At 36.0% G+C, this 26,410-nt stretch overlaps 1 pseudogene; it reads right to left on the reverse strand.

Moving 5' to 3' along the window:
* Nucleotides 1–13,555: 13,555 nt before the first annotated feature.
* Nucleotides 13,556–25,741, reverse strand: LOC107825920 (umecyanin-like; annotated as a pseudogene).
* Nucleotides 25,742–26,410: the final 669 nt, after the last annotated feature.

Genomic DNA, 26,410 nt, shown 5'->3' on the forward strand with positions numbered 1-26,410 from the left:
CCGGTCCTTTGGATCTGGTTTGGTATGAATGTGTTGCCAGAATTCTTTAACAACTAACTGTCTGGTATAGACAACAACAAACTTTGTTAGTGTTAGAGCTTAACAGATTTGATCATAACACATAGAGGATGCAATGCACCTAGGCAATTAATCGTTTCTACATGCTTTGCCTCAAACAACATACGTCATCCCGGTTTGCTCATTCATCCATTTTTAAAGTACTTTGGGAAACCCTGTGTTTTATTTTGTATTTTTATTAAAAGCGGTCGAATCTTATGGGGATTGCCTACGTATCACGTCCCCGCGTGAATCAGACCAGGCGTAGTTCTGCCTCAAAGCAAAGACACACAGTAATTCTTCTGGAGTCACTTAATTTTATTATCAAAATTTGCTATTACACAGTACTTAAAATAAAATAGCAGAAGTACAGACTCCACGGTTTTAAACTTGGTTTAATGAAAAGAAAACAACATATGGAAAAACAACCAAAGCCAAATAAACAGGACTGGACCAAAACTAATTCTCCAATTTAAGGGCCCGCGAGGCATCATTCGGCCTTTCCGCGGTTCTAGGTGTAAGGTCTCTTTGCAGGTTCTTCAACTCGTTCATAATCCGGCGGACGCAGCCCATGATGGAAACAAGGAGGGTCTTCCGAGGTGTTCGCTCACATGCCAAGCATTTCATGTAGATGTAATGCCCTATTTCATCAATCCTTGCTCGAATGCTATCTCTTTCACTGAGCAACTGCCTGATTTGTTGGTTTTTTAACCCCAGTGCCTGAGCATCGTCAGCAAGTTGATCCTGAAACAACTCCATTTGTCTTTCCATGCAGTCCATTGCATCGTAGCACTGTCTTCTGTCGGCCTGGGCATCTCGTGCTTGTTTGATGATCCGATCATGTAGAGTGGAGCTCGTCTCCCTTAATATTCTGACGCTCATTTCATAATCCCTTATGACCTGTTGCAAATGCTGCTTCCGGGCCATTGCGTACTTTGCCCCTCTGACCTTCATCCTTGTTATGCAAGCTCTTGATTGTTCTAATTCTTCTTGGCCTTGGATGACCTGGTTTCTCAAACTTGCTATCAATCTTTCATCAGAGCGACGCTTCTGTCGGTCAACGTTACTCTTACTGGCTTGGCGAAGGCGGGCCTTCAAGGTTTGGTTTTCTTGGGCTAACTTGTTTCTTTCAGCCTGCTCCGAGGCGACTTGCACATTGTTCTCAAATACAAGCCTTTCAACTTGTTGCTTTAGCTTCCCGATTTCGACCCGGTAACCTTTCTCCCTTTTTAACCATCCCCATTGCTCTTGTGAGTCATCGGTGAAGTGTTGGACGTGGGCCCTTTTAGCAGGTTTTTGCCGAGTCTGAAACCTTCTTTCGAACCAAGCATCGTACTTTGGGTCTACCTCACCTTTAGCTAGCTCTCGTACCATGGTTTTGGGCTCCAAGAATCTACATTCATGCCACAGTTTTCTAATCTTCCCCTCGGGGAATATGACTCCCGGGCTTAATTCCAAGGCATGCTTGCTCAGATTTTCATCATTAGGGACTACTTGAAACCTGCCCAGTTGTCGTAATACCCGATGAGGAGCATATGGCTGGATGCTGCGAAGCCCCATTAAGAGAACATGACATTCTTCAGCCGACATGTAGATAACCTCAGTATCAGTCAACCAACCAAATGCCCATTCAATTTGGTCAGATGTTGTTGACCTTAACCGTGTAAACCATTCTTCGACACCTTCAGGAAATCTGGCGCCTGTCATGCGCTCCTTGAATCCGCTGATACAGTTCCTCTCGGTCAACCCATGGTTCATGTATCCTACTCGGTGATGGAGGTGTTCCTGCATCCATAGCTGAAGTAACAGGTTGCAACCTTGGAAGAACTTGCCTCCTTCTCGGCATATAGTCAGAGCCCGGTAGATTTCGGACAAAATCAAAGGAACCACAGTACTATTAGTTCTTTTGATTGCCACGTCGGCCATCCCTACCAGACCTATCTCTATCTTTTTGTCCTTCCTTGGGCAGACCATTACTCCCAAGAATGCTGTGATAAAAGCCAAAGTACGTCTTGCTTCCCATTTGTTTCTGTTCCCTCCGTGAGTTAGCCCAAGGTTTGGTTCCTCGAAACCCCGCGGGGTTCCGTACCGCTGATACAAGAAATGGAGATCACAACACCCTCTCGATAAATCGTCATGTTGTACCTTCCGACTAATGCTTAGTAGATCCAGAAACGCATGCGGGGACACCGGCCTTGGCGAAAGCAAATATTGCCCTCTTAACTTCTCATTCAGTCCCGCATATCCGGCAACTTCCTCAAGTGTCGGTGAAAGTTCAAAATCAGCAAAACGGAATACATTGCAGGTGGGGTCCCAAAATGGTATTAGAGCTTCAAGAATATCTGTCCTCGGCTCAACACCCAACAAATTTACAAAACCTCCCAATATTCTTCCTATTACCCCTTTGCTATCGGCTTCCAAGTCATTCCACCACATGTGGAGTTGTAGAGGGACCTCGCTGAGGGCTGAGAATGGTTCATTTTGCTCTGTGTTCATCCTGCACATTTATTAGGGTGACCTTTTAGGTGAAAACAAAAACCTTTATTTGACTTTAACCAAAATCTTTGGGCGAAACAAAAAAAAAATTATTTATATACATGTGTATACATATATAACTATGCTTTATGGTATACCATTTTTGGTAAAAAACGGGAAAAGAGTTGGACCCGATGAGGGTTGCCTACGTATCTCACATCCGGTGAGAATCAAACCGACGTAGTTCGGGTCATAAACTAATTGGTCTGTTTATTTCTATTTTTTTTAGTTCGGGTGATAAACTAACTGGTTTATTTATTTCTATATATATATATGTATTTTTTTTTTTTTGTAAAAATTTCCTAACATTCAAAACCGGTCATCATGCATGTTTGAAGCAAATAAATGCACAAGCAGTGAGTAGGATGCATCAGGATGGCCTTTTCTATTTCAGGTTGCTATTCCTAGACGGACCCAACCCCTGTGTTGAGTCCCCTAAGTCAAATGCACATGATGCAAATAAACGTTCCTACTAGGGATCCGGCATGTGGCTTTGTTATACTAGGTTCAGAACCTGGGTGTTTGTTCTAGACCTGGCTTACCCGAGCGGACAGCTCGAGCCGAGGGGGGCAGCGTACCGGGAATACAGAAGCTTCACCGGCTTAGCAACTTATCCGAACCTCGTTCTAAATTGGGATTTGACACTATACAGAAAAGAAGTCATACGAAGTATGCCCTTCTTCATGATTTAGAAGACTCAGAAAGTATAGGTTTCGGCACAATTTATATACAGTTCACATAATATCAAAGTAGTAAAAGCAACATTTAGCACATTAGGCTCAAAACATGTAAAAATCAGATAAAGCCAAATATAACAATTTATCTAAGCTCGAATTTCTAACCCTGAACCAGTGGTTCTCCTTTAGAATCCCCAGCAGAGTCGCCAGAGCTGTCACACCTCCTTTTTCCGCGCCCGAGAGGCGCAAGGGGAGTTTTTCCAATTAAAGGACAATCGAAACGGGATTTGTTTATTTATTTCAGAGTCGCCACCTGGGAGATTTAGGGTGTCCCAAGTCACCAATTTTAATCCCGAATCGAGGAAAAATAATGACTCTATATTACAGTCTGCATACCAGAAATCCGGATAAGGAATTCTGTTAACCCGGGAGAAGGTGTTAGGCATTCCCGAGTTCCGTGGTTCTAGCACGGTCGCTCAACTGTTATATTCGGCTTGTTTATCTGATTTTTAATACAATTATGAACCATGTGCAAATTTTATCTTTTAACCACTTTATTAATTATTATTATTAGGAATGTGAACGTCGCTTAAAACATGTCTTTGGACTGTGTCACATGAAATGCACCCACAATCCGGAACATATCTTATTTGACGTTTTGGGATTTGAATTTGGGTCACATGAAATGCACGCCCAAGTTTAAGAAAATAGATTATTAAACACGCGCCTAAAGAGACTATCGTGTTATTATTTTGGGAAGGCCACGAAATTCACTAAGCGGCCCTCCTGAATTCTAAGTAATTTAAAACGAGTATTTACTGAGGGCCCCGCAATTTGTATTTTTTTTTATTTCGGCGAGGCTCATCTCATTCTTATTTTTAAAAGGATATCCTATAGCAACTACGTTTCTTGTCGTGTTCGTCTCTATCAATTGAAAGCAGTAGATAGTCCTAATTAATTACATGTTTGCGAATTGTTCGTAGCAACATTCAGAAAAGCTTGAAAATCAGAAATGAAACCTGTATGTGCAATCAGCCGAACAAATAATCATGGGCCCAAATCCAGCCCATGCGTGAAAGGCCAGACCTGGGCCACTGCTTGTCCGATGCGGACCTGCCCGGTCTGTTTTGATCTGGGCTCGACCTTTATGAGGTTGAGGCCCTGAACTTGTGCTCTTTATCTTAAAACATGATCTTAAGGTTTATACATGGCAATTTATTAGAAAGGAAAGAACCTATTTACAGTATACGGATTTCATGCTTGGACTATATCACAGGCTCATACTATACCATTGAACTAAGTAGGAGATACCACCTACTGCCTTGGGCATACTCTCATCATCAACCTATATGCACATTCTAGCATTCAACTACCATACATTGACATTTATAGGCATGAAGACTGTCTCTAGTACCCAGAACAAAATGTAAAAACTATTACACATTACATGAATATTTAATATAACAATCTATGTGCAAGAGTCATCCTTCAAGATTCTTCATTTTTGCATTCATACTCATTTTTCAATTACATTTCTTGACAGTGCATTGGTTGTGTACCTGGTATAGAGGACAAAGAGGAAAGGGATGATCAGCTGGGCAGTATGCAGTAAACACAGTAACAGCAGATTCACAGCAACAACACAGCAACAACAACCAGCCAACAATGATGAATCTCAACAAGGAGTCGAGCAAAAAATAAACAATCCCAGAAAAACAGAGTAGGAAATAACAGCCCAGAATGTTGAATGTAACATCAACAGAAATCCAATGACCACAAGGAAGCTTGGCAAACGACAGGAAAGCAAAACCACAAAGACAACCTGATCAAACTGGACTCTTACACAGTTTCTTCTAGACAATACTCATCCACAATGTTCTGAAATTTATTTCTGTTTTTCCTTTTTCAGTTTTCTGACTCACAGAATCTCTCAAGACTCCAAAAAAATGAACCCTTTTCTAACGGATGGTCCTCTCTTTTATAGCCTAACCTTAACACTTTACAGTCTGTTTTACAACTCAAAATTACCCCCCCCCCCCATGTTGCTTTTCCACTCACTTGTTTTAAATAACCAAGCCCCCATGAAATCCCTGACAGCCCCTCTCTCTTTTTTGGTTGTTAAAGTGTACTGATCACTTGTTTGTTTAATCAAAGTATGGGCAGTAGGAATATAATCTGACAGCACATGCTGTCCGATTATTTTAATTCCTTAAAGCAGACCATACACATGCTGCCCACAGTCCAAACCAAATGGCGTTGTGTTTAAAAACCAAAATCTGAATCTGCCATTATAACCTTTCCCCCTAGATGTTCTTTTAATTTAATTTGAACAAAATCAATAGGCAATACAATTCAGTTCCTAATGGGACTCAAATACGATCACAGCAGAAATAAGCAATACGAATCAAGTTGTTACCATTAACGATTGAAACTAATTGACGACATATATCGACTCGACTATATTAATCGTAACACATAACAATCAATCGTTCATATAAACAACACGTACAGAGTCCCGACTGACTTCAGACAAATTTGTTCAAACACTGGGAACTTATGTGAATTAACTCGTCTGACGACTAATCTAATTGATGAGCACGTATATCACAGGGTATATTCAGACCACAAACAGAAGACAATTGGCCAAATAAAAGGCCTTTAACAGAGATGGAAGAAATTCGAATGAAAAATAACAAAATAACAAACAAACACAAAGAAATATGCTGACAACTTAATTAGAAACAAAACAAACGAAAGGAAAACTTACCGAAAATGTTTAAATCAAACAGACCCAAATCTGATTCAACTTCGAACTTTTGAGGCCGAACAAACTTTAATCAGGGTGTTCTCACATGAGAACACCTTGATTAAGGTCTATTAGACCTCAAACCTATGTCCAAACCGGCCGGATTCCCCAAGGGCATGTGTTCTAAAGTCTGGATTTCCAGATCTGGATTTTTTGGGAGTTGTGGGTAGATTCGGACCAAACCAAGTTTGGTTTGGTCACGAGGAAGGTCAGGGGAGTGTCTGGTATGAAGATGGGATGATTTGGCATAGATCCGGGTTCGACTCAAATCTTCAAATGAAGATTCGAGACGAACGAAAGTGATTCGAGGTTCGTGGTTAGTGGATTCGTGTTCAGGGTGGTTGGATGCTTTAGGGGTGTGAAGGGGGTGGTCACCGGCGTTCGTGCCGCCGGGTTTTGGTGGAAAGGAAACTAGGGCGGCTGCTAGGGTTTGGGGGTTTCAGGGTTCGGGGAAGGAGACGAGTGAGGGGTGGGGTTCGGATAGGGGGCGTGGGGTGTAAGGGAAGGTTTATATATGGTGAGGTTGGTCGGATCTGAGCCGTTAGATCAGATGATCTCAACGGCTTAGATCTGATGCTGAGAAATGGGACGGGGTCGTTTGATAGTTAAACGGGGTCGTTTGGTTTAAGTGAGGGGTTGGGTCGGATTGGTTATTGGGTCGGGTTTGAACATGGGTTACTGAAAAAGGTCCTGAGCCGTTGGATTGGCCTGGACGGACGGCTCAGATCGAACGCCCTATACGGCGTCGTTTTGGGGGCGTGCCTGGGCAGGCCTGGTTTGGACTGGGTCTTGCCTTGGCTTTGGGCCTCATTTTGGGGCCCAATCCGATTTTCCCTTTTCTTCTCTTCTTTTTTTTTCTTTTTCAAATCAACAAATTAAACTAAAAATTCCTAAAAATTGTAAAAATTAAAATAAACTTACACACATATTGGTTAGCACCTATAACAATTAACACAAAATGAACAAATAAAAATAAAAATAAAAATGGTTAGCTCACAGCTGAGAATGAACGATGCACACATACACATTTTTTGAATTTTCTTTTAACGACAGGCATTTTTGTATTTTTGTTTGATAATGACTAGATGCAAAACGGACAGACTCACAAACGATTAACAAAACATGTCACGGAAAGACCGAAAAATTGTACAGCGAAGCCCTTTGCCGCTATTTTTATTTTCTTTTGGAGCGATTGTCCGTGAAGCAAAAATCACGTGCTTACAGTGGTCCTTCAGACTTTGAGGGATAGTCAGTTGTATTCTGAGTTTTCGAAGTGTGAGTTCTGGTTCATTTCAGTTGCATTCCTGGGTCATGTTGTGTCAGCAGAGGGTATTTAAGTTGATCCGAAGAAGATTGAGGCAGTCCAGAATTGGCCTAGACCAGCATTAGCCATAGAGATCCGGAGTTTCTTGGGGTTGGCAGGCTACTATCATCGGTTTGTGGAGGGGTTTTCATCTATCGCAACACCGATGACAAGGTTGACCCAGAAGGGTTCCCAGTTCAGTTGGTCGGACGAGTATGAGGCGAGCTTTTAGAAGCTCAAGACAGCCCTGACTACAACACCACTGTTGGTTTTGCCAACAAGTTCAAGGCTTTATACGGTTTATTGTGATACATCTCGTATTGGACTTGGTGCGGTGTTGAAGCAGGATGGCAAGGTCATTGCCTATGCTTCACGTCAGTTGAAGATTCATGAGAAGAACTATCTGGTTCATGATCTGGAGTTAGCAGCCATTGTTCACGCGTTGAAGATTTGGAGGCATTATCTGTATGGCGTGGCATGTAAGATGTTCACGGATCACAAGAGTCTGCAGTATTTGTTCAAGCAGAAGGAGCTAAATTTGAGGCAGAGAAGGTGGTTGGAGCTATTAAAGGATTATGATATCACCATCTTATATCATCTGGGAAAGGCCAATGTGGTGGTCGATGCTTTGAGTAGAAAGTCAGCCAATATAGGTAGCCTTGCTTATATTCCAGTCGGTGAGAGACCGCTTGCTTTTGATGTTCAGGCTTTGGCCAATCAGTTCGTGAGGTTGGATGTATCTGAGCCCAGACGTGTGTTATGACATGGGCTGCTTTCCAGACATGCCCCATGACACTTGGTCGTGCCCCATGGCGGCCTAGAAAGCCTCACAATGCCTAGCGTCATGGTCGGCCCCGTGGTCTTGGCTGCGCCAAGTGACAAGAGTGCATGCGCCTCTGTCGCCCCATCGATGCCTCTCGCCAGCGCCCAGTGGCTGGCCAATGACAACAGCGCCGCGCGCCTTGACAATGGCGCGTGCGCAGATCTTGATGCCTCGCCAGCGCCTAGCTACAGGCACATTCCAGCATCGCCTCGCGCACAGACCCTGATGCCAAGCACCAGTGGCCAGCCTCAGGCCAACACAGCAAGTGTCGCGAGCGCCCACAACACCGCGCGCGCAGACCCTGACCCGCAAGACAAAGTTGCTGCCATCGGACTAAGTTCTACATTGTAATAAACTAAGTCCTTTTTATTGTAATTATAGGCTAGTTTACATCATTTTCATTCAGTGTGCTTCTACAGCTTTATTAGGACTAGTCATGTAATTTTGGTTTATTTTTTTTAAGTATTATTAAGGGGGACCAAACAATCAAACATTTTCAAGCAAGCAATTTTCTGTACTGGTGTCTCTCCTCCTCGACACCGCATCTTTTGTAATCAGCATTTCATTCATCAATAAAATCATCATCATTCAAAACCCAATTCTCTCTCAGCTTCCGCAATTGCTCATGACATTAGTTTTCTCGCACGACACTGACAATCTAGTCTAGCGTGCGGAGGGGACCTCATTGGCGGACAACAACCGCACTGACATCGGTTGCTTAGCCTTACGTTGCCCTTCCAAAGAACATTAGGGAGGCACCGCGTAATAGTTAGCTTGCACGGTCGCTCGTTCCTCTTTTTGAAGTGTATCCGTGATTGGCAGTATGATGATCCCTTTTGTGTATCCTTAGAGACACGGTGCAGCACGGAGGTGCCAAGCAGGTTACTTTAGGTGATGATGGAGTTTTGAGATTGTAGGGTCGAATTTGTGTGCCTAATGTGGATGGGCTTCGAGAGTTGATTTTAGAGGAGGCTCATAGTTCCCGGTACTCTATTCATCCAGGCGCCGCGAAGATGTATCAGGATTTGTGGCAGCATTATTGGTGGAAAAGAATGAAGAAGGATATCGTTGCATATGTGGCTCGGTGTTTTAACTGTTAGCAGGTTAAGTACGAGCATCAGAGGCCTGGAGATTTGTTTCTGAGGATTGAGCTTCACGAGTGGAAGTGGAAGCAAATCACTATGGACTTCATTGTTGGACTCCCACATACTCAGAGAAGTTCGACGCAGTGTGGGTTATTGTTGATAAGCTGACCAAGTCAGCATATTTCATTCCTGTGGTAGTCTCGTACTCTTCCGAGAGGTTAACTGAGATCTATATCCGGGAGATATAGTTCACCTTCATGGTGTGCCCGAGTCTATCATTTCGGACCGAGGTATGCAGTTTACCTCCCATTTCTGGAGAGCAGTTCAGCGAGAGTTGGGCACACGGGTTTAGTTGAGCACAATGTTTCATCCTCAGACGGACCGACAGTCTGAGCGGACCATTCAGATTTTGGAGGATATGCTCTGAGCTTGTGTCATTGACTTTGGAGGCTCGTGGGATCAGTTTTTGCCTTTAGCGGAGTTTGCCTACAACAACAGCTACCAGTCGAGTATCTAGATGGCTCCTTATGAGGCTTTGTATGTTAGGCGGTGCCGATCCCCAGTTAGATGGTTTGAGCCGGGAGAGGCTCGGTTGTTGGGTACGGATCTGGTTCAGGATGCCTTGGACAAGGTCAGGATTATTCAGGATAGACTTCGTACAGCTCAGTCTAGGAAAAAACGTTATGCCGACCGTAAGGTTCAAGATTTGGCATTCATGGTCGGTGAGCGGGTATTTCTTCGGATGTCGCCTATGAAGGGCGTGATGAGATTTTGGAAAAAGGGCAAGCTTAGCCCTAGGTTCATTGGCCCATTTGAGATTCTGGATCGAGTGGGAAGGTGGCTTACAGACTTGCATTGCTGCCAAGCTTATCAGCCGTGCATCCAGTGTTTCATGTGTCCATGCTTCAGAAATATCATGGCGATCCATACCACGTGTTAGATTTCAGCACTGTCCAGTTGGACAAGGACTTGTCTTACGAGGAGGAGCCGGTAGCTATTCTAGATCGGCAAGTTTGTCAGTTGAGATCGAAGAGTTTTCCTTCTATTCGTGTTCAGTGGAGAGGTCAGCATGTCTCTATTCTAAATTGATAGCTCCCCCACAGCATGTTACCCCTCCCATACTTGACTGTATATTATTGTTCTTCTTCTCCGCTGTATATAGTTGAATTGCACAAGTTTATTTGGTAGTCTGGTCCTAGCCTCGTCACTACTTTGCCGAGGTTAGGCTAGGCACTTACCAGCACATGAGATCGGTTGTGCTGATACTATACTCTGCACTATGTGCAGATCTCGGAGCAGCAACATTTGGACCGTAGATTGGGTGGCTGCCTTCAGTCCACGCGGAGATCCAAGGTAGACCTGCAGGCGTCCGCAGGCCATGGCGTCTCCGTCTATCCCTTTATTCCTGTTTCATTTCCTTAATTCAGAAACAGTGTATTGTTTATTTTCAAACTTTGTATGTAGCATTCTTAGATTGTCTATGATACTGTGACACCAGTTCTGGGTGGTCGAGGTTCAAACAGTTGTATTAGATATATATATTCAGACAATTTACTGCATTTATTCCGCTTATTGTAATTTTCCGATGTCCATACGCTTTGGCTTTATAATGGTTAAAGAGTATAAAATGGATAAAGAAGTAATTTGTTCAAATAATTGGCTTGCCTAGCTCACATTAGTAGGCGCCGTCACGATTCCTAAGAGTGGAAAATCTGGGTCGTGACCTCCTTCCAATCAAGATATATCAACATCACTATATGCAATCAAAACTTTCTTGATTTCCCAGGAAATAAACCCAAAAGGTAAGAGTTATAGGTTTTGGTTTGTTATATTGTAATTTTAGGGATAAAATTAGGAGTTTTCGGTTGTTGGAATTGGAATAAGAGGATAAAAATGTTACAAAGGAAGAGATAAAGAAATGGAAGAGAATAGGCAAAAGAAAAGTATAAGGAACTAAGGCATTTGATCATATCACTGATGGGATACATTTAATTTTTGTTTTCCTTTTTCTTTCGTTTGTTTTAAAATATTTATGTTATTGTTGTTTCCTTTCCTTATTGTTTTTAACTTTTATTTGAGAGCCATGAAAAATGTTAACTTCATTGAACATAAGTGTTAATAATTCTTAAGAAATTTTAAAAAAAGAACTTAGAGCATGTGGAAAAAAGCAAAAATATGTCAGGTTTACATTACCTGGATTTATATATTATCACTATTTCGCTTTTGTATTTCTATTTTATTTAATTTATGTATCTTTTATTTAAGTTCACATATATTGATTAAATGAATTATTTCATATTTAATCTAGAATGTTTCCGGGAATGAAAAAATTATGTGGTATGTCTCTTTAACCAGTATGACAATTTATCTTTTTTCTCAGAATTTTAAACCTTTTTCTTATTTTATGTATACTTTGTCCTCATTATCCATTTATTTTTACTATTCATCAAATCCCATTTGATCTCAATACTTAGTGAATTTTATTCTTTAAAATGTGTCATTATCTCTAATTTAATTTTGTAGTTACTCAATTAAATGTATCCCATAAAAAAATATTTTAACTACTAGATACTTTAACTACCAGAATAATGCAATAAATTAGCAGAATAAAAGTTTTAACATTTATGTTGCATGAGAGGAGGAGGTCTTCCTAATGATCTTTTGTCAAAAAGTATGTATTTTTTCTTATAGAAATTTTCATCTTCTAAATACACAAATAACAATAATTTATTTTATTTTATTTGTGTAATTAGTAGTAAGAATCTATGCAGCTTTTATTTTTATTTTAGTTTTTAGTTTTATTAGTCTTGGACATTCTTAATTAGATAAAACTTAAGTAATCTTTATTGGTAATATACAATTAACTATATATCACATAGATTATTTGCTACAAATAAACAAATTAAATTTATGAATTAAACCAAATGTATTTTATCTATTGGCGATTTTCTTTCTCATCATAATATCTACATTTGTTATTAGCTTGATAATTTTCTTAACTTTATTGATGTTTCTTAAATCACGCGCAAAACGCGGGTAAATTTACTGGTACTACTATAAATTGTACCAATACTTCCATTCTAACCAAAAATGGCCACTACATTGAGACTTAAACACGGATTGGATTAGTCTTTTAGAAAAGAAAGAGCAGTGATTTGTTTGGTTATAAATACAATACAATAGATAGTGATATAAATAAGAGTAATTTACTATTTTCTCTCTTCACTTTTACTTGTCCACTATAATAAAAATATATTCTTGATTTTACTTGTCCACCATACTAAATCAAGAGATAGATAATCTTTTTTATTTTACCCTTAGCATTAAGTATTTATTCCCTAAATTATTTCTCAAGACTTTTGGAAATACTATCATTATTATTGGTAAAATGTAAAATACATATTTTATATATTGTTTCTTTAGCGACGTGAAAAATTCAAATGGACAACTAAAAATGAATGGAAGGAGTATGATAGTTCTAAGCAATTAATTAAGTTCTCCAAAAGGATGTTCACTAAATCGGTTTCCTAATTAAGTATAGCTTCTAGAATTGTGAGACCTTCTCCTAATAGCGAGCCACTTGCTGAAATGCAGCAAATATACTTCGTTAATTATTTAGTTTATACATCACTTAATATTATATTAGAAGAAACTAGCACTGTTTTTAAAACGAGTAAACTAAATTGTAATAATAAATTAAAGCAGGAACTATCTAGGTAAAAGTCTTCAATTCCTGATATCCGATGAAGGCTACATTAATAAATACTTGTGAAACAACAAACTGATTAAGGACGACCGCTGAAACTTTACCACGAATTTACCATCTAAAGGAGACCACCATACTTTAAAACTTGAAAATTTCAAATCGGGAGCGTGAGTCTTATTAATTCTTTATCACCGGAATATGGCAAAATTGCCAACTTAATTTATATGTTTGGTAGGAATTATTGCTGACTTGATGTGCACAATTGTTATTTCTTGCTTTAGATTATGTTTTCAATACTACAGTCTATAGGGACTTATAAATACAAGACATGCCAACGAAATTTATGTGCACAAATGATTGCAAAAAGACTGCCATATAGTTGTAGTGAAACTCACAAAATATTACAAATACAATCAGCGACTGTAACAAAACTCATGAATATATCCAATACAAGCCGGTAAACAAAAAAATTAAAAATAGATCCATCACATGGTTATTTTTATCGTAATATAAGCTTCACCATAATAAATGGGAAATTCAACAAACTCCTCAATTTGTCCAATTCAAAGAAAAGTAGATAAGGCAATCGAGGATAGACTGAGCAGAACACTGGTCAATACGATCATTGAGGTGAAGGATTGCGTATAGGTGTTCGTAACACGCAGTGGAAGACAATAACAATCCTAGGCAGATCTTTTTATGTTTAAAATTTATTTACATGTCAATAAATCACATCTAAGACGTACCTGGTGAAGAGAGTCTCGTTTCAAAATTTCTTCGATAGTGCGAAGACTCTATGCGTATCCACACCGAGACTGATCTTTGCTATCAACTTTTTGATCAATGAAACCCGCGAACAAATTGAACGAAATATTGTGTTGAAATTTTTCACAAAAATCTCAACTCAATGTTAGAAGAACAAGAAACATTTTTCTTGCAATTGTATTTTCTCTCTTGGCTTTGTATTGCACTTTCACTTTCACAAAGTGGGTTTTCTTCTCAAGAAAAAAAAAATTGTGCAAATTTTTGTTCCATCACCCTTTATATAGCATCACCTATAAACCCTTTTCCTATTTAGTTGAGATAGTGATTTACTTAGGGTAAATATTTATTCCAAAAATAAACTTTGTACAATTTTTTCATAAAAAATTCGAATCCATCTAAATGGGTTTTGCCAAAGACGGTCACGTGAATATTATTCCAACTCAAAGTTGGAATCTATTACTTTCATATTAGTAAAATACTAATCCCATTCCAATTGGGATTAAATATGCACGTGAACTATTCCAATTCCAAATTGGAATTACTAACAAGTCTTTTATTAATATTTTATATAACATCTCTTATATAAAATAAGTGTTAATTATATATATCATATGGTTAATATATATATATATATATATATATATATATATATATATATATATATATATATATATATATATATATTAACCAAGAGATATAATTTAATTTTCTATTCCAAATAGAAAACTTTAATTTATTCACAATATTAATCATACCCTTTGTGCTAGCAAAGAATATAATAATATTTCATTTGGACTAATAACTAAATTTATTTGACTAATTAAATTCCTTAATTTAATTATCAAATAATAAGTTAATTAATCCTTTAGCAAAGATCAGAACACTCGTTAGTGTGCGACCCCATAGGTTTAATACTAAGTCGGTAGTAAATTGACCACATCAATATACTAATCAAGGGTGGTGTCTAGCAACACTCCTTAACGACCGGATAGCATGAAGTATACAATTTACTCTCAAGAACCACTAGAAGAATAATGTAGTAATTCCTCCTGTCCTTATAGCTCTGGATCACCCTAGGATATGGTTCAAATGTCAAATCCTAATAGGCGACCAACTATGTGTTCATGTCAGATATAATCGACCATTGAATGAACTAAGAAACTCATTTCTTCTTTCATTCAATTGCCCTGACCAAGGTCTTAGTTTGGTCATTTATAATTCATGACAACATGGAGCTTAAACTCATTACCAAGAGTTGACAGATTCCATCTTGATCAATCACGAATTCTACAAGTATTTAATCGTACCCAATATCCTTTCAACTATCGCCCTGGGGCCATAGGTGTCTAGTATCAAAGCACAATAAATAACTTGTCAATTACTATGACAATCTCAGCTCAAAGGAAACTTTTACATCACATTCTTCAAGAGAATATCCTATTGACAGTTGGTAATTCTAACCATTAGGAATTATCCAATGAGTCCGTTCAATGATCATATCTCTATATGCATCATCTATCTATGTGATTTAGTTAATGAGATCAACTAATCTTTATCCAATAAAGACGATCACATAAATATTGATCTATTTGGATTAATAATGTCCAAATTAATAATCCTACGATCAAGAACAAATTTAGTTTAAATTGTAAGAGACTTTGCTCTCATTATCATGATCTCTATCACGATGACAAATCTCAAAATTTAATCAAGGACCTTATCAAATTAATCAAATAATTAATAATAACTATGATATATAAAAGAATATCAAATGCCATATATTTTTATATCAAATAACATTCACAAAAATATGTTCAAATCATCAAATATGAGATTGGATCTAGGGCATATCTAATATATCCTTAACAATCTTTCACTTGCACTAGAGCCAATCACTCTTGTACTTCATTCCCAATTTCCACTTGTGCTTGTCAAACTCCTTTGCGTCAAGATCTTTAGTGAATGGGTGTGCAACATTTTCCTTTCCATCAACCTTTTGAATCTAAACGTCTCCACATTCAATGATTCTCTTATCAAGTGATCCCTTGGCAGAACGTGTTTGGATTTTTGGTGTGATTTTGGTTCTTTTGCTTGAGCAATGGCTCCAGTGTTGTCACACAACAATGAAATTGTACCTTCTATTGAAGGAACCACACCAAGTTCAGTTAAGAACTTTTTCATCCATACAGCTTTCTTAGCAGCTTCACTAGCTGCTATATATTCTGCTTCAGTCACTGAATCAGCTACTGTAGCTTGTTTAGAACTTTTTCAACTCACTGCACCACCATTTAAGGTGAATACATAACTAGAAATAGATTTGCTATCATCTCTATCTGAAGAGAAACTTGCATCAGTATAACCTTCAAGTTTCAACTCAGAATCCCCATAGATGAGGAATTAGTCTTTAGTCCTTCTTAAGTACTTAAGAATGGTCTTCACCACCTTCCAATGTTCCTCACCAGGATTTTCCTGATATCGGCTAGTCACTCCAAGTGCATAAGCCACATCAGGACGTGTACATGTCATGGTATACATGATACCTCCCACTGCACTAGCGTATGGGATCCTACTCATGCGTTCTCTCTCTTCAGGTGTTTTAGGACAATCCTCCCTACTGAGAGAAATTCCAGTGCCTATCGGCAAATAGCCTCTTTTGGAATTATCCATTTTATACCTCTTTAAGATGGTATCAATGTACAAAGACTGGGAAAGTCCAAATAGCTTCCTAGATCTATCTCTATGGATCTTTATTCCTAATATATAAGCTGTTTCTCCCAAGTCTTTCATGGAAAACTGTTCAGATAGCCAAATCTTGGTACTTTGCAATGCTGGTATGTCATTCCCTATGAGCAATATATCATCAACATACAATACTAAGAATATAATTGTGCTCCCACTAACCTTTTTGTACACACAAGGTTCTTCTTCGCATCTAACAAAATTGAACTTTTCAATTGTCTTGTTAAAGCGAATATTCCAACTTCGAGAAGCTTGCTTTAGTCCATAAATGGATCTTTGTAGCTTACAAATTTTATTATGATCAGACGAAGATGTGAAACCTTCAGGTTGTGTCATGTACACATCCTCTTCTAGCTCACCATTAAGGAAAGCTGTTTTCACATCTATTTGTCATATTTCATAATCATAGTATGCTGCTATAGCAAACAAAATCCGAATAGATTTGAGCATTGCTACGGAAGAGAAAGTCTCGTCATAGTCGACTCCTTCTTTCTGGCGATATTCCTTGGCAACAAGAAGGGCTTTGTAGGTCTCCACCTTTCCGTCTGCTCCAATCTTTTTCTTAAAAACCCATTTATAACCTATAGGTTTTATATCCTTTGAAGGTTCAACTAAAGTCCATACTTTATTTTCCTTCATAGATTCCATTTCGGATTCCATGGCCTTTTGCCACTTCTCATAATCAGAACTTTGTATAGCCTCTTCATAGGTCTTAGGGTCATCATCATTATGATCAACCTCATTTGATACATCATCTTGTACCATTAAATTTAATCTAGTTGGTACATTACGTTCTCGTGTGGACCTTCTAAGAGGTACTTGTACAACATGTTCACCTTGTGCTGGATTTGGTTGTTGTTCAATTTGGTTTGGAACTGGTTCATTAACCTGTTCTTGAACTTCATTTAGTTCTTGGACTTCAACCATTGAAGATGACAACTTCCTTGGCAACTTCAAAACATCCAATAAAGGTTCTTCAACTTGGGTTTCATGATCTTTACATTGTGTTGATTCATTAGTTTCTTAAACTTCATCAAGTTCTATTTCTCCATTATAATTTCCTTCTAAAAGAAATTCCTTTTCCAGAAAGGTTGCTCCCCTGGCCACAAACACTTTATGGTCAGAAGAGTGATAGAAATAATATCCCATTGTTTCCTTGCGATACCCAATGAACCTACACTTATCAGATCTTGAGTCAAGTTTATCAGACTGTAGTCTCTTAACATAAGTTGGACAACCCCAAACTTTAATATGTTTAAGGTTAGGCTTACATCCTTTCCATATCTCATATGGTGTTGTAGAGACTGACTTAGTGAGAACTTTGTTAAGTAAGTATGTTCCTGCTTCCAAAGCATATCCCCATAAAAATATTGGAAGATCAGTGAACCCCATCATAGATCTCACCATATCTAATAAGGTTCGATTTCTCCTTTCAGACACACCATTGTGTTGTGGTATTCCTGGAGGTGTCCACTGTGAGAGAATCCCATTCTCTTTGAGATATCTGGTAAAATCTTCACTAAGATATTCTCCACCTCTATCAGACCTTAGTACTTTGATACTTTTACCAGTCTGCTTCTCAACTTCACTACGGAACCTTTTGAACATTTCAAAAGATTCAGACTTGTGTTTCATAAGATACACAAATTCATATCTTGACATATCATCAGTGAAGGTGATGAAGTAAGAATATCCACCTCTAGCTTGCATTTTCATGGGCCCACAAACATCTGTATGAATTAGTCCCAATAATTCAGAAGCTCTTTCTTCCACTTCCAGTAAATGGAGATTTGGTCATTTTTCCTTTGAGACAAGATTCACAAGTTGGATATGATTCAAAATCATACTTGTCAGGGTACCCTTCCTTGTACAACTTGTTAATTATTTTCTCTCCAATATAACCAAGCCTACAATGCCAAAGGTATGTTTGATTTACATGATCATCTGTTTTCCTCTTAAGACTTGAAACATGCATAATCGAATTAGCATTCACATTAGGTAAGACATAAACGTCATGTTGGAGATAGCCATTCACATATAAATTATCATTATAATAAATAGAGCAAATACCATTGCCTATATTTATGCGAAAATCACGTTTGTCTAACATAGAAGCTGAAATTATGTTCGAAACAAATTTAGGAACATAATAACAATCATCCAACATAAGTACTTTGCCCGTAGATATTATTAAAGAAATTGATCCTACAGTTACGGCCGCAACTTTTGCACCATTTCCAACTTGTAGATTAACTTCTCCTTTCTTTAGCCTCCTACTTACCTTGAACCCTTGCAACATATTACAGATGTTATAACCACTGCCAGTATCTAATACCCACAGTGAAGAATTAGTAGTAGCTAAAGAAACCTTGAAAATATTTTTCATTAATGTCTCACCTTGTTTCTTGTCCTTTAGTGTTGCAAGATACTCCTTGCAGTTTCTCTTCCAATGCCATTTCTTCTTACAGTGAAAACATTCAGCATCATATACTGGCTGCAAGATCAAATCTTCATAAAGCTCTTCACCAAGCTTGTACCCCAACTTCTCATGTTCTTCAGTAAGAACAGTCATATGATTGACAAGGGGTCCAACTGGAGAGTTTTCAATGTCCAACTATGTATCAATCATCTTCTTAAGATATTCAATGATTGCAGTTGGATCCATATTCTGATGTTTCCTCTGGAGTTCAGAACTCATAGAAGCGAGAATGATGTGTTTAATAGCAAGGCATTCTTCCAAGTATTTCTGATAAACCTTGGTGCCTTGAACATCATTCTCTGGTGGGATTATCTTCGCAGGCTTATCGATCACATCAATAAGCTTTTCATGCATGAGAACAATTCTCAAATTTCTATACCAGTCATCAAAGTTTGGTCCTACCAATTTGTTGGTCTCAAGTATTTCACACAGTGATATAACAGACATACTGAGAAATCTAAAATATAGAAAAGAAAAGGCAATAATATAAGAACATATTTGCATATATCATAAAGACATGGACTTTTATCTAAATGATATTTTCACTAATTATTTTAAACTATTTACCCTCATTATAGTTTACGAAATCTTTATTTCTGTTAGTGTAGTAACAGAATCCTTTAACAATATGTATGAGCCCCTTGGAAGTCAAGCCGTTTCTCACATATATTTTAAAGGTAGGTACTCTTACCAATTGTATCCCCATACAATTTTCTTAAATAGCTATATGCCAAATAGTCCCCTGGTAGTCAGGTCGATCCTATTGGCATAGTTGAGTTCAACCATCATGATAGCAAAGAACTTATTAAATTTTATACTCCCCTGGGTAGTCCAGGCGTCTAGTGTAAAATTGAATAATTCTTTCAATCCATACATCTAATGCAATAAATAATTTTAACATATTCTCAAACTATAAGTCTCCTGGTAATCAGGCCGCTCCTTATAAACAAGAAAGAAGTAAAATTAATTACCTTGATGGATAGCTCTATAATAAAATATCTTATATTTTATTATTTAAGAACTCAAATTTTAGTAAGAGGGAATTGTTACTAAAACAATTTTTAATAACATGAAGATCAAATATTTATAGCATGTGAATTTAGTTCAAGTTGTCTACATGCTTAGTCCTAAATTGATTTACATCACATGTAATAAATAATTCAAAATTATATAATGAACAAGCACGTGACTTAAAACAAAATTCAACATCCTCTAACATGTTTATCTTATATATCACATAAAAAGAATTCATGCTAGAATATTATTATTAATTAACATCTCATGAACTAATAACAATTGAAAATAACAATAGAATCATGTAACCTATTATAGATTCCCATTGTATCTAATACAAAATTTTAAATTCAAGTTATGAACTATCTCAATAGTTCAAACGATTTAACTATTGTACAAGACACATGTATTATGGTTTGAACTCTTCAAATATAATATAAAAATATTTCGTAAATAAATTTTAGACACAATAAACCACTGCTCTGATACCACTGAAGGATTGCGTATAGGTGTTCGTAACACGCAGCGGAAGACAATAACAATCCTAGGCAGATCTTTTTATGTTTAAAATTTATTTACATGTCAATAGATCACATCTAAGACGTACCCGGTGAAGATAGTCTCGTTTCAAAATTTCTTCGATAGTGCGAAGACTCTATGCGTATCCACACCGAGACTGATCCTTGCTATCAACTCTTTGATCAATGAAACCCGCGAACAAATTGAACGAAATATTGTGTTGAAATTTTTCACAAAAATCTCAACTCAATGTTAGAAGAACAAGAAACACTTTTCTTGCAATTGTATTTTCTCTCTTGGCTTTGTATTGCACTCTCACTTTCACAAAGTGGGTTTTCTTCTCAAGAAAAAAAAATTGTGCAAATTTTTGTTCCATCACCCTTTATATAGCATCACCTATAAACCCTTTTCCTATTTGGTTGAGATAGTGATTTACTTAGGGTAAGAATTTATTTCAAAAATAAACTTTGTGCAATTTTTTCATAAAAAATTCGAATCCATCCAGATGGGTTTTGCCAAAGACGGTCACGTGAATATTATTCCAACTCAAAGTTGGAATCTATTACTTTCATATTAGTAAAATACTAATCCCATTCCAATTGGGATTAAATATGCACGTGAACTATTCCAATTCCAAATTGGAATTACTAACAAGTCTTTAATTAATATTTTATATAACATCTCTTATATAAAATAAGTGTTAATTATATATATCATATATATATATATATTTTTTAACGAAGAGATATAATTTAATTTTCTATTCCAAATAGAAAACTTTAATTTATTCACAATATTAATCATACCCTTTGTGCTAGCAAAGAATATAATAATATTTCATTTGGACTAATAACTAAATTTATTTGACTAATTAAATTCCTTAATTTAATTATCAAATAATAAGTTAATTAATCCTTTAGCAAAGATCAGAACACTCGTTAGTGTGCGACCTCATAGGTTCAATACTAAGCCGGTAGTAAATTGACCACATCAATATACTAATCAAGGGTGGCGTCTAGCAACACTCCTTAACGACCGTATAGAATGAAGTATACAATTTACTCTCACGAACCAGTAGAAGAATAATGTAGTAATTCCTCCTGTCCTTATAGCTCTGGATCACCCTAGGATATGGTTCAACTGTCAAATCCTAATAGGCGACCAACTATGTGTTCATGTCAGATATAATCGACCATTGAATGACCTAAGAAACTCATTTCTTCTTTCATTCAATTGCCCTGGCCAAGGTCTTAGTTTGGTCATTTATAATTCATGACAACATGGAGCTTAAACTCATTACCAAGAGTTGACAGATTCCATCTTGATCAATCACGAATTCTACAAGTATTTAATATTACCCAATATCCTTTGAACTATCGCCCTAGGGCCATAGATGTCTAGTATCAAAGCACAATAAATAACTTGTCAATTACTATGACGATCTCAGGTCAAAGGAAACTTTTACATCACATTCTTCAAGAGAATATCCTACTGACAGTTATGGTAATTCTAACCATTAGGAATTATCCAATGAGTCGGTTCAGTGATCATATCTCTATATGCATCATCTATCTATGTGATTTAGTTAATGAGATCAACTAATCTTTATCCAATAAAGACGATCACATAAATATTGATCTAACCGGATTACTAATGTCCAAATTAATAATCCTACGATCAAGAACAAATTTAGATTAAATTATAAGAGACTTTGCTCTCATTATCATGATCTCTATCACGATGACAAATCTCAAAATATAATCAAGGACCTTATCAAATTAATCAAATAATTAATAATAACTATGATATATAAAAGAATATCAAATGCCATATATTTTTATATCAAATAACATTCACAAAAATATGTTCAAATCATCAAATATGAGATTGGATCTAGGGCATATTTAATATATCCCTAACATGAGGATGAAGGAGATGGAGGAGCAGATTTAGGGCATATTTAATATATCCCTAACATGAGGATGAAGGAGATGGAGGAGCACTACCACCAGGAGTAGAACTTGACGGTCCAGCAACAACTGGTGTAGGTGCACATGCTTCCGGTTGAGTGGAATAGGATGGCGAAGGAACAACTGGAGTGATCGGATTGCTCGGGGTAGGTGGGTTGGCTCCAGGAGTACCGGTGCTAGGAACTGTAATAGCTAATTTCTGGCCATTTTGGCAATGCCTGCCAAAAGTGCAAATGTAGTAGTGGTCTCCAGCAAAGTCAAGAGTCACATTCGCTGGTCCTGCCATTATAGGATTGCCTATGGCATTCTGCGAATTACATCCATCGAACGAAGTTTTTTGTACTCGCAGTACGTCATGTGAGTCGGTCATAAAATTGAAAACTGTAAAAAAGAAGAAAAATACATTGATAAGGTACTGAATTAAGTTTAAGTTGAAGGATATCTCAAAAGGAAATCTGGAACGAGAAATTTAAGTATACCTAGAGTGTCACCAATCCTGAAGGTTTTCCCAGCTGCCCAATTTATGTAAGCTGCCACACTATTGTTTGGTATGGTCCAACCTATGTTGTCCCCGACACATGCACCGCTTGTGCTGTTGCGTCTTGCACCAAACTTGCGACGGCTAAAGCACCAAAAACAATCATGCACATCAATTTGTCTGTAACAATTTAACAATACTAAATGATTGATTACACAATTAAAACAACCTTCAGAACGCTCAAAACAACCTTAAAACATCAAATTTGCATCGGATTCAAGCTTATGAATTTCAAGAACTTCCAAATTACGCTTTTGATAAATAAAAAAAAACCCAACCAAACCACGTCTGAATGACCTGAAATTTTGCGCACACGTCACAAATGACATAACGAAGCTACTGAAACTTCCGGAATTCCATTCCGACCTCTATATCAAAATCTCACCTATCAACCGGAAAACGCCAAAATCTCATTTTCGCCAATTCAAGCCTAAACCTTCCACTGACATTCAAAATGCATTCCGATCACGCTCTTAAGTCCCAAATCACCTAACGGAGCTAATCAAATCATAAAAATTCCAATCCGAGATCATATACCAACAAGTCAAATCTTGGACAAACTTTTCAAATTTCAAGCTTCAAACTGAGAACTGTTCTTCCAAATTCGTTCTGATTACCCTGAAAACCAAAACCAACGATTTACATAAGTCATAATACATCACATGGGGCAAGACATGCCCGGGAACTGACGAGCAAGGTGCAAAAGCTCAAAACGACCAGTCGAATCGTTACATACACGTAACTAAAATCATAATAAAAAAGAGTCATAAAGGATAAAAAGAAAAATTCCAAGCGATAGTGTAAAAAATGTATATATTAATAAAATTTCTCATATAGAAAAATCTTAGTAAATAAATAGAACTCATAATTTCCTATTGAGAAAATGCAAAATTATAAGGACAATATTAAGATATTTATACATTAGACAAGGAAATGTTATATATATAAACATTGGTAGATTCTTATAAAAATAATAAAAGGCTTATCTTCTTACACTTTTGATGAATTTAAAATTATAATTTAATTAACAAATATTATATTATTTAAATTTCAAGTAAACTTTAAATGAGAAAATCAATTACAGTAGAAAAAATTGTACGAATAAAAGGGATAAAAATAATGTAGGATATTTTTACTTCGAATTAATTTTTTTTTTAAAAAAGATAAATAAAAAACACTCAAAAAATTTATTGATAAATTTAGGTAACTGAAGAATTTTGAGCAGTATAATATAAAATTATCCACACATCATGCGGGTTCTAACACTACTAGGCATAAAAATAGTGTAAATATGTAACTATTCTTAAATACAAATAATACTAACAAGAGAGACAATACCTCCTATAAGAACGATATTAAATTTTTAATTTTCAGATTCGGTAATTTGATTTTAGATCATTATTAAGATGGTAAATAACATATCATTATAACATATTTTATCTTCTATAATAAATATATACATATATAATTTGTTATACAATGTAATTGGTATAATATTATTGCTGTTTAATTCTCAATAATTAGTTATTCACACATTAATTAAATATAGTTCCATGTTTGTAATAAAATTGGAACTTACTACTAATACTGGTTTAACAAGAATAACAATATAATTAATTTTTGTAGGGATTTGGATATCTTAGTGTAACTAGATATAAGAGAATTATATAAAATTAATATAAATAATAATGTTATTCATAGAGATCCTATCTTTAAATTTTTTTAATGATATATTAGGGCTAGAATTAGCAATAATTTTTTTCCATTGCAAATCTTATTATTTAATATAGTTTTCTTAATTAATGATGCAACCATAAATTCATCATAAATCTGTGATTACGTAGCTACAAAATGTCATTTCATTAAGATGGTTATTATTATTTTCTTATAGTGTTAAATATGTTTCTTTTATATAATTGAAGCCTTTGGTCATTATTAAAACTAAATGTACCAAGCCTCCCCACAACAAAGCTCTTCAATACATGAACAATTATTTAAAAATGACTTCTTAAATACCTACAACTATTAATAACTATTTAAATTTTAAATACAAAATCATATAATTAACAACAACTACAATAAAATAAAATATGAGTTTGATAAGTCTAAAAAGTCAATTGATAAGTTTTGCTGCTATAAGTAGGTAAATATTGTTTGAGAATGAAGATTGACTGTGCATTTTAAATAATTATTATCATATACAATTACTATTCTCTTCCTTAATCATATACAATTACTATTTTTCATTACATAATAGTATTAGACGACTCTTGTCATGATTTTCATAATCGACCAAAAACATTCATCATTTGTCATGGCATCCATTTTTGTTTTTAATCAAATTATTTTTATTTTCTTTATAATTTGAAGCATAAATATTTATTTAGCTACTAGATTTTGTTTTGAATAATTTCATTGGCCTAAAAGGTTATTATTACTATATTGAGTTTCAACTTGTGGCAAAAATTAATGATTAGATACGAAATTTTATCGGACCAATAAATTTGTGGCCAGATTATTCTGTAATGACAACTATTGCCATGATATTTTAGAACTTGAAGCAAAAAATATTTATCTAGCTATAATTTTTTATTTTAAATATTTTATTATGGTTAAAATGTTACTTTTGTTACAGTAACTTTCCGTTCGTAGCAAAAACTAATAATTAGCTACAATATTATGTCATAACAATAAATCGGTAGCTATATCATTTACCTATTGCCATAGTTTTTATAACTTGAAGCAAATGTATTTCTTTAGCTACAATATTTTATTTTAAATAATTTATTGTGGCTAAAAGGTTACTATTGCTATAATAACTTTTAATGTGTGGCTAAAACTTATGAATTAGCTTCGCAGTTTATTGTGGCAATAAATTTGTAGCTATTTAAGCAATTATTGCTACGATTTTTAGAAATTATAGCAAAAATAAGGAATTAGCTTTACCAATTTAATTTTTGTGGCTAGCAAATTTTACGAATTTATAAATAGCTAGAAAATTATAATTTTTGTGGCTATTGTTAGGTATTAACCATGATTTTTAAATTCGCAGCTGAGATTTCGTAGCTATAAATATATTATCTTGTAGTGTACATGACTAAACGCTAAAGAAAAAATAAAAATAGATTATGCATTCTTATCTAAATTATTGCAAAACAAAAAATAGATATTCAATACATCGTCGTTTGTAGTATTGAATTGGATATCTTTTGTTAGCATTAGTATTGATTTGATTTTGGATTGGGCTTTTGTTAGCATTATTTAAGTTACTAATATTAATGACTTTGGAACATTCAAAAGTTTTAAATCCAACCTTGAAATAATATCTTAAAAGATAAAATTATGAAAAAGTTTAAGAAATATTTATAAATTCATCACAATAAGTATATTTATA

This window comes from Nicotiana tabacum, chromosome 6 (genome assembly GCF_000715075.1).
Source record: "Nicotiana tabacum cultivar K326 chromosome 6, ASM71507v2, whole genome shotgun sequence".
Classification (NCBI taxonomy): domain Eukaryota; kingdom Viridiplantae; phylum Streptophyta; class Magnoliopsida; order Solanales; family Solanaceae; genus Nicotiana; species Nicotiana tabacum.